Genomic DNA, 14,509 nt, shown 5'->3' on the forward strand with positions numbered 1-14,509 from the left:
AAATGGGCATGACTCTTGGACTATAAGTTCATATATAGTTTAAGGCACCAAAAACAAAAGTGAATAATAGTTTATGTCTGATACACACTATTTTTAAAGCTAAAATATGTAACCTAATTGTATTTTTAATTTTTGTCAAGTGGTGTCTTCAAATAGATAATAATAACCATTTTAATGAGTAAAAGAAGAAAACCACAAATTATTCTTGTGATCAACAGAAAAAATAAAGAGAAGGATTAACACAGTAGTAATTACCTGAGCAGATGGATTCCTAATCCTAGATATAAACATGCTAATTAAGCTACACCACAAATGACAAGACATTAAGGTTTTCTGAGTCTGCAGAGATTGTTATTCTAATTTACTAGTGTAACTTAATTCTCATTATATTAAAAAAGTACTTAACCAACCAACGGGTTCTTTTAATTATCAAATTTATTTAGGCAGTTTTACTGTTTCTGTAAATTTCTTCCGTGTGTGTGTTTCTATAGGGACAGACTTTCTCATCAGTGTATTCATGATTTGTTCAATATTTACATTTTTCATAGAGCAGGATCAAGTTTTGTTGTATCACTAACAAGACACTTTTTCTGAGTGCTTTCAATTGGTATTAATTAGGAAATGAAAGATCATAATGCTGACCTTTTCATGTTATCCCATGAGACCTTCCTTTAAAGATTAAAAAAACTTTTTATAATTGGAATTTACAGTCCTTTGAGATTTAGATGAGTTACATATTTTGAAACTTCTATGACCAAATATTTTGGAGGAAATTAATAGGAAGAATGAAAATAATGGGTGGAAGACAAAGGTTTGTGGCAATAAGTCAATGTGAGAAAGAAGCAAGGGAGACAATACCATTACTTTCATAATTGTGTATGCATGAGAAGCTTAAATTGTCTAGCCAGTAAGGTCACCTGGATGACATACAATTAGCATGATATTTTTGAGTGGTTGAATGCATGTCTGTGTGGAAAAAATAGATTTTTAGGGTTAAAAGAGACATCTAGGAAAAAATTCTAAAGATTGTTTTGATTACTTTCTAATTGTTTCCCAACATGTTTGTGTACAAAGTATGGTGTGTGTGTGTATGTGTGTTACTTTCCTGTCCTTTTTCCTATGCTTATATTTTAGTGTAATCATGGTATTCTCTTCTTTTATATCAGGAGATATTTTAACTATATTAAAAACATTTAATTTAAGACAGTTATATCAATTTAAGTCACCTCAGTTTTAATCCAATTCAACAAGCATTTATTGAATAACAATGAGCTATAAAACATAAAACTGGCAGTACCGTTATACAACCTAAAACTTAAATTGTCCCAACCACTTAGATATTGCTACTCAAACTGTAGTCCATGGACCAACAGCACAAACATTTTCCAGAAATTGCAGAAATACAGACTTTCAGGCTCCACCCAGCTCTTCTATAACAAAATCTGCATTGCAGCAAGATACCCGGCTGATTCAAATACAGATTAATTGTTGAGATTCACTACGTTAGAAGACCATAGTCTAAGGAAAGAATAGATACTAATATTTTTTTAAAAGGCAATCATTTCATAAGAAATTATCTAACACAGAAACAAATATTATGGGACAATAATAGAAGCTAAATTTGATTTTAAATCGGCCCTCTTCTGGTGTTATACTTTCCACATGACACATCAGCATTTTCCAAAGTGGGTCCCTGGCCAAATATGTTTGAGAAACAGTGTACAAGGTATACTACTGCTTAGAGATGCCTTTTTCATAAGCATGTTAAAGATTTTAAGAAGTCCTGAAATAAATAAGTCCATTTTACTTTCACCCAGGATTCCACAAATATACTTAAACATGAAACTTTTATTTTCATTGCTCGGCACTATTAACATCCTTCAGAGCTGATGTTCTGTGGAATATGCTTTGGAAAACACTGCATTTTATGGGTCTGTAACATTTTGCTCATGAATTCTTTACTAGGCTTCTTCTGCTCTCCATTAACTTTCCTTTTTTCTTTTTATAGTTATAAAGTATCCTGAATAAATTCAACCTTGAATATAGGTATGAACAAAAAATACAATTTAGCTTTGATACAATGTATACAATAATATAGGAAATCTGAGGCAAATTAATTCAATTGTTCTGTTAAAAATCATCCAGATCTGGATAGATAAAGTTGTCTTTGAACAAACACTATGCTCAAGTCTGGCCTCCGCATAGCATTGAAATTAAGCCGGATTCTGCAAGCAATGAAAGGGAAGTTTTGGTTAACTACCAATAATGAATAATTCATTGCTGAGATTATGAATAAAAACGCTTGTCATGACTAAGATAATGTCTCTGAAACTGACTTAGCATTTGAAATAGAGTAGTTTATGGATTCAGCTAAGAGAGAGGAGGTATATGTTCTGTGCTGGTAAATTGTTGAAATTCAGAATTTTCTTCGGGGAACAATAGGTGCATGGTTCTGTCAAATTAATGGTAAGGAGCGCTTAATACTCAGAAATTCAAAGGCAACCAAGTCAAAGCACACGCCAAGGAATTCACAATTCTCCATTCTTCTTTTATCTCTTCAGACCTGCCATTTGTTTGTGTAATAAACAGATGACTGGAGTTGAGGGAAACGAACATGCTGCATTTCCATTTGTCATCCCTAAGAATGACCATAATTAGATTAAAACTATTACCAGATTCACTGAAAAGAGGAAACCTAAAAATATTTTGTGGTCAAAACCTGGCTTAATATAAAGAAAAAGTCCACTTCCACTTGGTTAATTTTCTTGCTAGATATGTGACTGATGAATTCAGTTGTTCAGTTTATAGGGGGAAAAATAGAGATAGAATGAAATAGTTTCTTTTCTACTTGTGCTACTGTAAAGATGGTAATGCCATTCATGTGGAAAGAGAACCAAAAGACTATGTCACAAATACATATCCAGTGTTTTATTCCCTGTAATTTTACAATGATAAAGGCTTTCAGCAGTCTTCTGGTCCAATTATCTGATCTACCTAAAAAAAAAATGTTATGACCCTGGTTTATATATAATTATATATTTATATTATACATATATTATATGTGTATAATACATATGGGTATCATACACATAAAAATACCTAAAGCTGCCCACCAATGTGATGTCAAAGGGAATTGCAGCATAACTGCAATAGAAAAAAAAGTGTTCATTTTCAAAACAGATTTTTTTTTTTCTTATCTCATGAAGAAATACTTCTGTTTGGTCAAATCACATCCACATATAACAGGGAAATTTTATTCACATTCATGAACTCAGGTACCCCCAAATTTGTACTTAAGTCATAGTCTGAAAAGGTCATTTGTTAAATCAGATATTTGAAACTTCTCTCCTAGCAATGGTATTCTGAATTCGCAGGTGATCAGGGCAGCTCACAAAGTTGGTTTGAAGTGATATGCAGCAGAGATGGTCCTGAGACCATCCTGAATCCTTAATGCCTGGCTCTTTATGGAGTTCGGAGCCAGTTCACTCTGATCACAATTCTATGGAACAGTATTTGTTCAGCATTGTCTATGTGTCCTGCATTAGACAATTAACTTGTAACTTGTCCAGGACCTATTGTCTATCTCAACCTTGAAGACTGAGCCACTTTATGCCCCCAAGTCTTTTGTGAATATCCTACAGCTGTCTTCCAGGAAAATTGAAGCCCCAATGTAAAATAGAGAATTTGAGATGGTGGGGGTTCAGTGGTTTTCAAAGTTGCTAAAAATGTTTGTGTCTCAGAAAATGGATGCTAGGACACTGACATGCTGGCATTGTCTAAGAGCAGTCATGCTGGGATGTAGCACTTCATTTGGAAATTGTGTGTTCTTAAGTTGAAGATTGATTATACCATCAATAGACCAGGGTGCTGAAAATATGAGTGATTTAAGTAGTTAATAAATACTAATAATTTTGAATTATAACTTGTGGTTGATTACCACCCAGACTTTGACTAGTATGTTATTTTTTAAAATAATAATAATAACAATAATAATAATAATAATAAAAGACGAGATGAAAAGTTAAAATGGAAGAGTAAATTTTAAAGAAATGGATGAAACTATCACTTACTTAGAAATTATATGCTGGACACTGTCAGATACTTTCTCATTCCCATTGAAACTTCATTAGGTATCCCCCATTTTGCAGAGGAAGCAACTCATGTAAGCACTGTTTTGACTTGCCTAAAACTACACACCTGGTAAAAAAGGAGGACTAGAATTTGAATCTATTTTCTTCTGACTCCCAAGATTACAGGTAGAAATAAAAACCCTAGTCTAAAAAAACCAGTAATCTTGTAACAGTACCTAACTGGTGTTGGGAAGTTAGCAAGTATGCAAATACAGGTTTCCGTGGGTTTTATGTCCCAATCTTTGGTCAATTTCTACCTCAAGGAAGATTTTGCGGAAAAAGTATTCTTGACACAGGCAAACCCTGTCCAAGTTGATGACAAATTGAATGGGAGAATAGGAAACACCTACATTTCAGTACAGTTTTGAATTGGAAAATACAGGTAAGCAATATCTTGCTGAGGAAGTTGTACAAGAACTTGATGAGGAAGGATGCGTGAGGGAAGGGAGTGAAGACCTTTCATCACCAGTTTTTATTTAGCCATCAGAGACCAGTTGCATACAACAAAGTTCTACTCTTACGAAGTGGTTTAGGTACATCAGATTTAATACATTTTGTTTGCATTATTGTATTTTGCTTACTAGTTGAGGTGATGGCAACATGAAGAACAGCGTAATCCCAAACCCATTCTTCCACAACCAGAACGAAAAGTAATCCACAAAGTGACTTCCGTTGAGACTAAAAAACTGCAACTAAAAGAAAGAATGTAATTATTTGGGATTAGAGCAACTAATAATTCTGAAATACAGTTAGTTACAGGACCATAACAACTTATTCTGCAAAAGAAATTTGGTAGGATTTTTTGTAAGGTTTCGCCCTTAGCAATCCTCAAATTTGGATAAGAACTTTTAACCTATTCCATCTCTTAATGATCCTTAGACTTACAGAAAAATAGCAACATATAGTTTCTGTTTCACATTCTTTATACTTAGCATTTTAGAAGGTAAAAGACAATAAAGAAACGTTACAATGTAACCAATGCATGCTGATCTGTAATTGGATTGCAAATCTCATTTTTAAGATGTATTAAAAACTAATGAAAAATTCAGTTCTACTTTTCAAAAATAAACAAAAAAATGTAAAAGTTTACTGAACTATAAATGTTTCTTTAGTACCAATCATTGCCTAACTCAGAAATAAGTTATTTGATGTCTTTGTAATAAAGTGGTACCTTCTGGGAACATACCATTGTCATTTGGGAAACAAAACTGATAACCATGGGTGAAAGAAAAATGACTCATGTGGATGGAGGCATTCTTCTAAATCTATCAGTTGTCTTGGAGTGGTTTCCCTGAACATGGAAAGGGAGCCAGGACCTCATACAGGTCAGGACCACAAATCTCTAAGAGCCATGAACACATGAAGGGTCAGCCTCTTGATTTTGCCTTTGATATGGCTCTTTAAGACTATAGTGATTTCGAAGAAGAGATCCATCAAACTTTAAAGTGACAAATAGATGTAATATACCGCCAAGGTGCCTTTGTAATGATACTACTTTCCATAAAAATTACCTTTCTTTCCCTGTAAAACACATCAAATAATTGGTATGTTCACATAATACGGGAACTGATACATCTGTGCAAGCAAGCTCTCTCTCTTTTTTTAAACCAAAAATGTAAAATAATCACATTAGGTCCTATTATGCAGAAGTAATTTATTAACCAGCAAGCCGGCGAGTGATGGCCTAGTCAGTGAGCAAGACCCTCACCAAGTAAGCAAGCCCCAGGTGCTGTCCTTTTTAAAGGCCACACACTTTACTCCTCCTCGGTTCTATTTCATTTAACTCAACACTTTTCAAAAGCTGAATGGGCAATTCATAGCAGCTCTTTTTCTATGGTAGAGAAATACAGCTCATTTCAGCATTCCCTGCACCCTAAAATCAAGGCTGTAGAAGTAACTGTACAACTGTACACAATCTCTTCCCACCTCGTTTCCACTCCTGCCTCCATCAGTGGCTCACAGAGCTCACATGATTACAGGGAAATAGAGATGACTTTTTTTTGTTGTTTTTTATCAGCATTTACACATTTTATAGGTTAACCTTGCCACTGCTCAGAGACAGGGATTTTAGTCTTGAACAAACTGCAGTTCATATATTGATAGAGAAGTCTTATGCATTGTTTATGATATGAGAAAAGCATGATTTAAAGGAAGTAGTATAAATTGGAAGTCAGGCTATCAGTGTTCTAGTTTTGCCTTATAGCTTAAGAGTTGTAAAACCTTGAGCAGGATTTTAACCTCTGGGTCAGTCTGTTTACTTCTCTATAAATGGGGAGATGGAGTACTTATCTACCTCAAAACATTGTTGGGAAGCCTTTAATTGAAAATGAAAGCAATTTGCAACCTATTCTTTGCAATGCCAAGAAAGACACACTTTTCAGTGTCCTTCCTAAACCTGATCTTCTGGGAGACAAAATTACTTAAAAAGACAAGAAATCTGACCCTAACATGCCCGAGGTTCTAAGATTACTACTCTTACATTTTATCTGCAAGATTAAACAAGTCTAGATTCTTGCAGTAACAACCTTGAAGAGTTCTGGAACTTATCTCCCCAAGCCCACAATTAAAGATCTAATAGGCTAAGGGTTTATTGATATCTTTGCATGAATGTCAGTGTTTTGTGAAAGGAAAGGACGATGTAAACTGTGCCAGGCATCCTGGGGATCTTTACAAATCTCTGCTATGTAAAAACACAGCCCTGCCCAATAAGCCTGTGTCATTGTCTTATCTTTCATTGGCTGACCCAAAGGCAAGAGTTAAACAATAACAGTTGAATTTTAAACATCTCCCCCTCCCCAAAGCACACACACACCCCAATCTTAACTCTTTACTGTGACTATTTGTAGATAGTCTTGGTAGAAAATAGGGTAATTTGATCTTCAATAGGGAAGTGCATGAAAAGTTAAAATGGAATGTTAGGCTTCTTGTATCTCATTAGAATGAAAGTCTCTGGTCTTAACATATTCTTTGTCTATCCATAATTGAATCAATAATGGTGCCAAACAAGGTTACCCATTCGAGGAGGCTGTTCTAAATCTTTTTGCTTGAAATCAGTAGTTTTCAAACAACACTTAGCTGACCAAGTTTCCTATACAAGTCATATTTGAAATCTGATTTCTTTAGCTTTAGGCCATTTTTGTATGTTTGCATATATGTTCCAAAAAATGATATCCAGCGGTTTTCTAAAGAATTGTAATGTTTAAAGAATCCACAATTCATTAAAAATAAGCAATTAATTAACAGAATAAGGAAATAAATTAACAGAATGTTACGAATAATGATATTTAGAAAGATAGTTTGGAATTTATTTTCTTCTTTTTCTCTTTTCTATTTATAGGTATTTAATAAGTTTTAATTAATTACCTGTATTATTTTATAATGAAAAATGACATTATAATCTTATTTTTCTAAAGATGGGGCAACCTCACCATGAATTCCTCCAAAACGAGTATGTATGACATATATTTAATACCAATAGGTATTATTATTAACCTACATAAGACTTATGAACCTAGTATATATTAATAATTATTTCTTCAACAAAAATGATAAATTCAAAAGGGATATTTTTTTCTTAATATATTCTTTCTTATCATTTTTCCTTTGCAACAAGTTTTATACTATTTGGGAGGAGAAAAATCAAGCAAAGCAGAAATGTGCAAAGCAGAAAATGAAAGACCTCTGTCATCTCAGCTGGGGAATAACAGTTTTTTGCATAATTCTCCAGATTTTTTACCATGGACACCATGTATTTTACTCTATTCTACAATAATGAATACTTATGCCATACAAACTCTTTTGTACTCTTCATTTTCCATTTCACATCTCATGAACAATTTTTACACTAGTACATTAAGCTGTTCTTCCTTTTTTTGAAAAATATTCAATGCACAAGAAACGTACCCATAATACTGCCAAATAAAAATTCATATAAGAATACTATCCACTTATTCCATCCTGTTCTATCTTTTAGGAACGGCCACTTTAAAAAATTTTATGGCACTTTGTTACATGCATTTTTGAAGTCAGGTATAAGATACAGTTGGCGGAGAGGAAGGCCTGGTATTTTAAAAACTTTTAGAAGACAGAAACTATTTTGATTTTTGGAGGCATTTAGTTCACGAATTGACAAAGACTGAGAATTGAAACCATTTACCTTTATAATTTGTGTTGAGCCATGAGGACTTTGTTTTGAAATCGAGTGGTGCCAGGATACCCAACTCATATACCCTGAAGATGTTACAAATGAAAATAGTGTACTCCAGAGTAGGCATTTCATAACTTCTCATATCAGGGTTTGGCACATCGATCTTCACATACAATGATAAATCATGAGCTGTACCCATTCTGTAACACATTTAAAAATTGGCTGACGTGGATGGCAGCTTGCCCAATTCAGTCCACTTCGTCCACCAAGCGTACTTCATTGTATTTGAGCTCTCAGCTGTAATCTTGGAAAAGTCCCTTCCATCAACTGCGGGAGGAGAGCCTAATACTATGACAGGAGCATAGGTTTGGAAGTAAGACCTAGGTTCTAATCTTGACGGTGTTTTCAACTGTGAACTTAGGCAAGTCACTGAAGTTCTGGGCTTTGGTTTCTTATCTGTAGATTGCACGACTAATCTCTGAGATCCCTTCCTGTTCTAAAATCTGAATCTATGAAGTAAACATTTTCTATTATGCCCAGGTTGGTAGTTGTGTGCAGCTGATCCCTCAGTTAGCTGTCTCCTGGATCTTTAAGGCTTACTTACTTCAAATTTCTCGCCTCTGACTCGCATTAACCCTTGAAATCCCATGTTCAAAGAGCCCTGCAGATTCTCAGCTATTCCCTGCTCTAGGCACCGCCTCACCACCTCTGGTCCCAAATCACAGCTAAGACTGTGTGTCAGCACCAAAAGTTCCTCAGTGAGTTTTCCTGCAAGCAAACTTCATAACACTTTTTTCATTGCAGAAGTCAGTATAATTATTTTTGGTACTAATTTGCATATTGAAATTGTAACGGCCTTAGCTCCTTGCTTACACCATAAAATTAAATTGTATAAATAACCAATTTCTAGGAAACTTTTGTAAATATACATAACATATTTCAAGAAAAATCAATGTATTGGCAACCTAAATTAGTAAAGACAAAATTCAACCACAGCAAGACAAAGAAATTACCTGGAAAAAAATGGCTCCCTCTTAAATAAGAATGTTGTTAAAAAGTACTACTTTGTCCTCATGATAACCCTCTTTTGGCTTATTACCTCCACTTGACAATGAAGACAATTGAAATAAAAAAAAGCTCTATGGCTTGGTCAAGAGGATCCAGAAAGATAGTAAGAACCTGGGCCAGAATGCAGAGCTCCTAGCTCACAGTCCAAAGCTATTTCTAGTACATATACCCCCATATATTTAAATTGGATGGATGTGGATTATCTCTAAATTCCCTTCTAGTTTAAATGTGCTCTGATTCAGTACCAGCCCAGGGAGAAAGCTTCACTTTCTCTCCATGACCATCCTCCCGAGGTAAGTGGAACAATCCTGCCTGGTTCTATACACTTCATTTCATGATTGTTACTTTTATCATTTTCAAAGATGACACATTTGCTTATTTTCACTTTAAAAAAAAGTTAAGAAAATATGCAATTAAAAAAATCTGCGTCCTCTGTTCCATAAAGACATGTCAAGTATTAAGCATTAACTCCTTTCATATTTAACCTTAGCTTTTTCATCTGTTCGAAGGCAACGTGCTACTTACTTGAGCATCCTGCAGCCCCTGCCCAGACTGCATAGTACACAGTGTAGAAGAGGATGACATACATAAAAAGTTCTCAAAACAACCTGCAGAGAAAACAGGCATGAGCTCCAAGAGCCTGGGCTTCTTCACATGGCTGTTGGTAATAAATCTGACAAACAGAAGATGATGAATGACTGCTAGATAGTGTTGGCGGATCTTGCTTTGCTTGGACACCCTTGGGGTTGGAAGCACAATGAAAGTGTCGCTGATTGGAGAGGATGGCATATTACACATTTGCACCAAGGATTAATGCAATATGTAAATCTATATGACTCCTTTTACTATTGATACACCAAGCTTCCTAAATGGCAATAGTCACATTTTTATTCGCCAAAATGATTCTAAATCTCAGCTGTCACGATAGCAAAGATATGAGGATGGCTAAGGAATTTTGAAAAGTATGAACAAAAAATATACAATAACACAACAATAATTAAATCTGTGTGTAAGAATTCACAGAACAGTTGGCTAAAACACCATGATCCTGAAATGGACGCTACCACGTATGAGACTTAAGAAGGAAGCATTGCAGGTAACTGGGGACCAGAAAGTTATTCAACAAATAGTGCTGTGAAAATTCTTTAATTTCCAGATAGAAAAATCCTTTTAGATTCCAGTCTTGTACCAAACACCAAAATAAACTTCAAATGGATTAAAGGCTTAAATGCCAAGTAACAGAAGAAAATATTTGCAACATGTATCACAGGCAAATGATTGATATTTACAATATATAAGCACATACAAATAAAAAAGACACACAAACCAATAGAAAATAGACAAAGTATATAAATAGGCCGTTCACATGAATAAACATGTAAAAAGCCAATAAACAATTGAAACTGTGCTGAACCTTACTATTAATCTTTTAAAACATATTCTTGTGAATATAATAAAAATGTCAGCATGCCACATGGGAATTTTTCAGTTTATTCTTTTCCCTTTTGAATCTTTTAAAAAGTCATCTTGTTTAGCCAACACGTTACCACTTCAGGATTATTCATTTTTCTCTGAATGACCAATTCAGCGAGTTTACCAAATATTTTAATTGGCCTGGGTACAGAAGGAACCCTCTACTAGAGGCGAGAAGAAACGAGACGTAGTACAGAGCACACCACAACCAATTGAGTGAATGGATCACATTTACAGACTTACCAAGAACTCACTTCTTTCAACTATCTAAAAATGGGTGGACTGCTGGACCTAAGTGGGACCTTCGAAACCAGGACTACAGGGTTCTGGCACCTTCGGAATCCTACAGCCTCCCCACCACACCATCCTGAGCCCCTCCTACTCTGCCTGTAGCCTCCTCTTTGCCCACCCAGTCTCCTCTCTCTAGCCATCCCTCTTACCTCTGCTTTGCTCTTCACTATTTCCCATTCCTTGTCCCCTAATGTGCCCTCCTTCATGACCCTTAATCTCCTCTTACCTCATTCTTTCTTTTTAAATTTATTTTATTATTTTTATTGAACTATATTTGACATATAACATTGTGTAAAAAAATAGTAAGTACAGTTAGACTAGCAACTGTACAGGGCAGAGTTGAGGGTATGAGGCTGGAAGGAAAGGCAATGGTTAGAGTTGTGCTCTCACAAAGTAACCGTTAACCACACACGGCTCTTGAGCACTTGAAATGTGTCTTCTCCAAATGGAGATGTGGTGTAAGTCAAATACACTCTGGCTTTCTAACATGTAGTGTAAACAAATAACAGAAAATATCTCATTAATAATTTTTAATATTTAGTATATGTTGGCATAGTATAATATGTTGGATATATTTGGTTAAAATATGTTATTAAAACTAATTTCACCCTTTTTTTTTTACTTTTAGGAATGTGGCTATTAGAAAATTTGAAATTTATATATGTGGCATTATATTTCTTTTGGGCAGCACTGGGCTAGATCATCATTACTATTCCATCATTTTGAGTTGGTCTTGCTCCTCCTCCTATTATTGATCTAGTCAAATGGGGAGACAAAATCGACTTCCTCTGTCCTTTCACAGCCACAACTTGTTAATTCTGTTCCCTTACTAGCTCACAGATCTGTTCTCTTCTCCATCTCCTCTACTGGGCTAGAATATTATACACCCATTTTTTTTTTTTTTTGCAATTTTTATTGAGATATAGTTGACATAGAAAACTGTGCAAGTTTAAAGTGTAAGACATGTTCATTTGATATATAACCACAAAACTATTATCATACACAATCAATTTTATATGGCTAGAAAATATTATTTATATTATTTATATAGAGTCCATATGCAGATTTCTCCAGTGGTCCTAAGATATCTGAGAATTCTAGAATCAACTAAATTTTCACATGTTACATTTGGTTGTTATCTCTCCTTAGTGTCATACTTTGAATTTGTCTGCTGGTTTCCTCATGATTAGATTCTTTCAGGAAGACTTCTACATAGATAGTATTGTGTATTGCCCATTGTGTCTTATGAGGAGACACATAATATCATTTTGTCTTATTATTGGCGATGGTCAGTTTGATCATTTGGTAAAGGTGACATCTGTCAGATCTCTCTATTTTAATTGTACTGTTTAACCTTTGTAATTCATAAGTAATCTGTGGGGTGGCACTTGAGACTATGTGGGTATCTTGTTCCCCCAAAATTTTTTGCTCCTTGGTTTTAGTATCTATCCATTTATATGCATAACTTGTCTGAATCAATTATTTACATTGGTGTTGTAAAATGGTGATTTTCTCTTTTTATTTTTTCATATATATGTGTATACATATATATGTATATATACACATATATATCTATGTATATATTTATATATATTTCCAAAAAGAGATTTTTCTTTTTACCTTTGAACTTGTATTTATTGTTTATTCATCTACTTTGGATAACCTATGGTCTTTTTTATTTTCTATATGTTATAATGCATTAATATCATAATTTTTTATGCTAAAATTATTCCAAATTTGACTAATCAACTTGATTAGTATTTTGTAGCAAGTACAAAAGGCCTCCTGTGTTTATTTTACATATCCCCATCCTTTTCTTTGTACTTCATTTCTCTCTGTCACAAACTAATATTGTCAGGATGCCATCATTATATTTCCATATGCATTTTTGTTTATTTGTGAGCTTTCTATTATCTTCCATTGGTTTCTCTGTCTTTCTATCTTTTCTTGGATCAATATCACACTATTTTAATTATAGAAGTTTTATAATAAGTTTTAATATAGTCACCCTTCATTGTCCTTTTTTAGGGTTCTCTTATCTATTTTATGTTTATTTTGACATATAAACTTTAAAATGTCGTTGAATCGATCCATAAAACAACCGTATGTTATTTTTATTGGGATCATACTAAATTTATTATTAAGATGGAAATAAATGATAGCCTTTTAATGTTTACTCATACTATCAAAAAACAAATTCTCCAAATGTATTAAAATGTACTCTTGTAACTTTCAGAAATATTTTGATTTTTTTCTTGCATAGCTTTCTTAACATATTCTATTAAGTTTATGCTTTTTCCCTCCTTTTTTATTATGACACAAGTTTTGTGTCAACACAAAGTAAAATGGAGACTAAGAGTGATGAGTAATATGCAAACAAAGGCAAATGGCCCAGCAGCGCCTGTACCAGATATGTTGCAGTACTGTTCTTTGGGAAGAACTCAGAGAAAAGAATCAGTAGCAGATGTGCAGGTACCCCATTGCCCATTCATCCTGGGGTAGCCCATAGAAATCTAACAGGGCTGGATATCAGATTTTGGGCCTAACTAGGAAAGCACCAACCGCTGCCTAAATATAATCACAGGCCAGAATATAATCATAATGACGAACCAAAACCTTGCCTCCAATTCTATCCTATCAGCTCAGCATTAGTGATTAGAAGAAGTAAAACTGAGGGTCCTCATGATTTTGATTTGATTTGTGACTACAGCTTTAGAAATCTGTACTCATATTTTCCTCTCTCTCTACACCCCTCATAGCCCTAGCCTTTCCCCTTGATAATCATTAACCCTTGAGATAGCAGAAGACAACAACCGATGGTCCCAAGGTCTAAACCTCTGTCGGGCTAAAGAGAACATCTGGACCAAAGTTATGTTTCAGGTGCTTCTAAGCCCTTAGGTCGAATGACCCCCTGCTTATTTTTTCCATGAAACCAAACAGAGGGACACAGGAACAGATCTCTGAGCTGTCTTTAAGACCTGAAGAAATAATTTGTTCCCCTTACCTCACCTCTGTCCGATCAGCTCCTAACACTACCCTGAACCGCTACCCCACGATGTCCTGTTGTTTTGCCCTATATCACCTGTAACCTACACGCCATGGAGGAGTCGGGTCTTTGAGACCATGAGCTCATATGTTCTCTAGACTGGTCAATCGTATAATAAACTACTTCCTTTCTTCACTGCAAACTCCTGCTTGCTCGATAACACAAGCACAAGGATCTTCACTAGTTGAGTCAGGGTGTTGGGATCTAAGCCTGTGGTTGCAGATAAATGACAGAAAACTAGCAGAATTCATTACAGCAACCATCACAGTTGTGGAAGCAATTGTTACTCTCCTTAAGTGGGTGGGGATGCAGGATGGCAGAAATGTAAGCCAGCCTTGCACTTGACCTAGACTG

The sequence above is a fragment of the Rhinolophus ferrumequinum genome, chromosome 3, assembly GCF_004115265.2.
Source record: "Rhinolophus ferrumequinum isolate MPI-CBG mRhiFer1 chromosome 3, mRhiFer1_v1.p, whole genome shotgun sequence".
Classification (NCBI taxonomy): Eukaryota; Metazoa; Chordata; class Mammalia; order Chiroptera; family Rhinolophidae; genus Rhinolophus; species Rhinolophus ferrumequinum.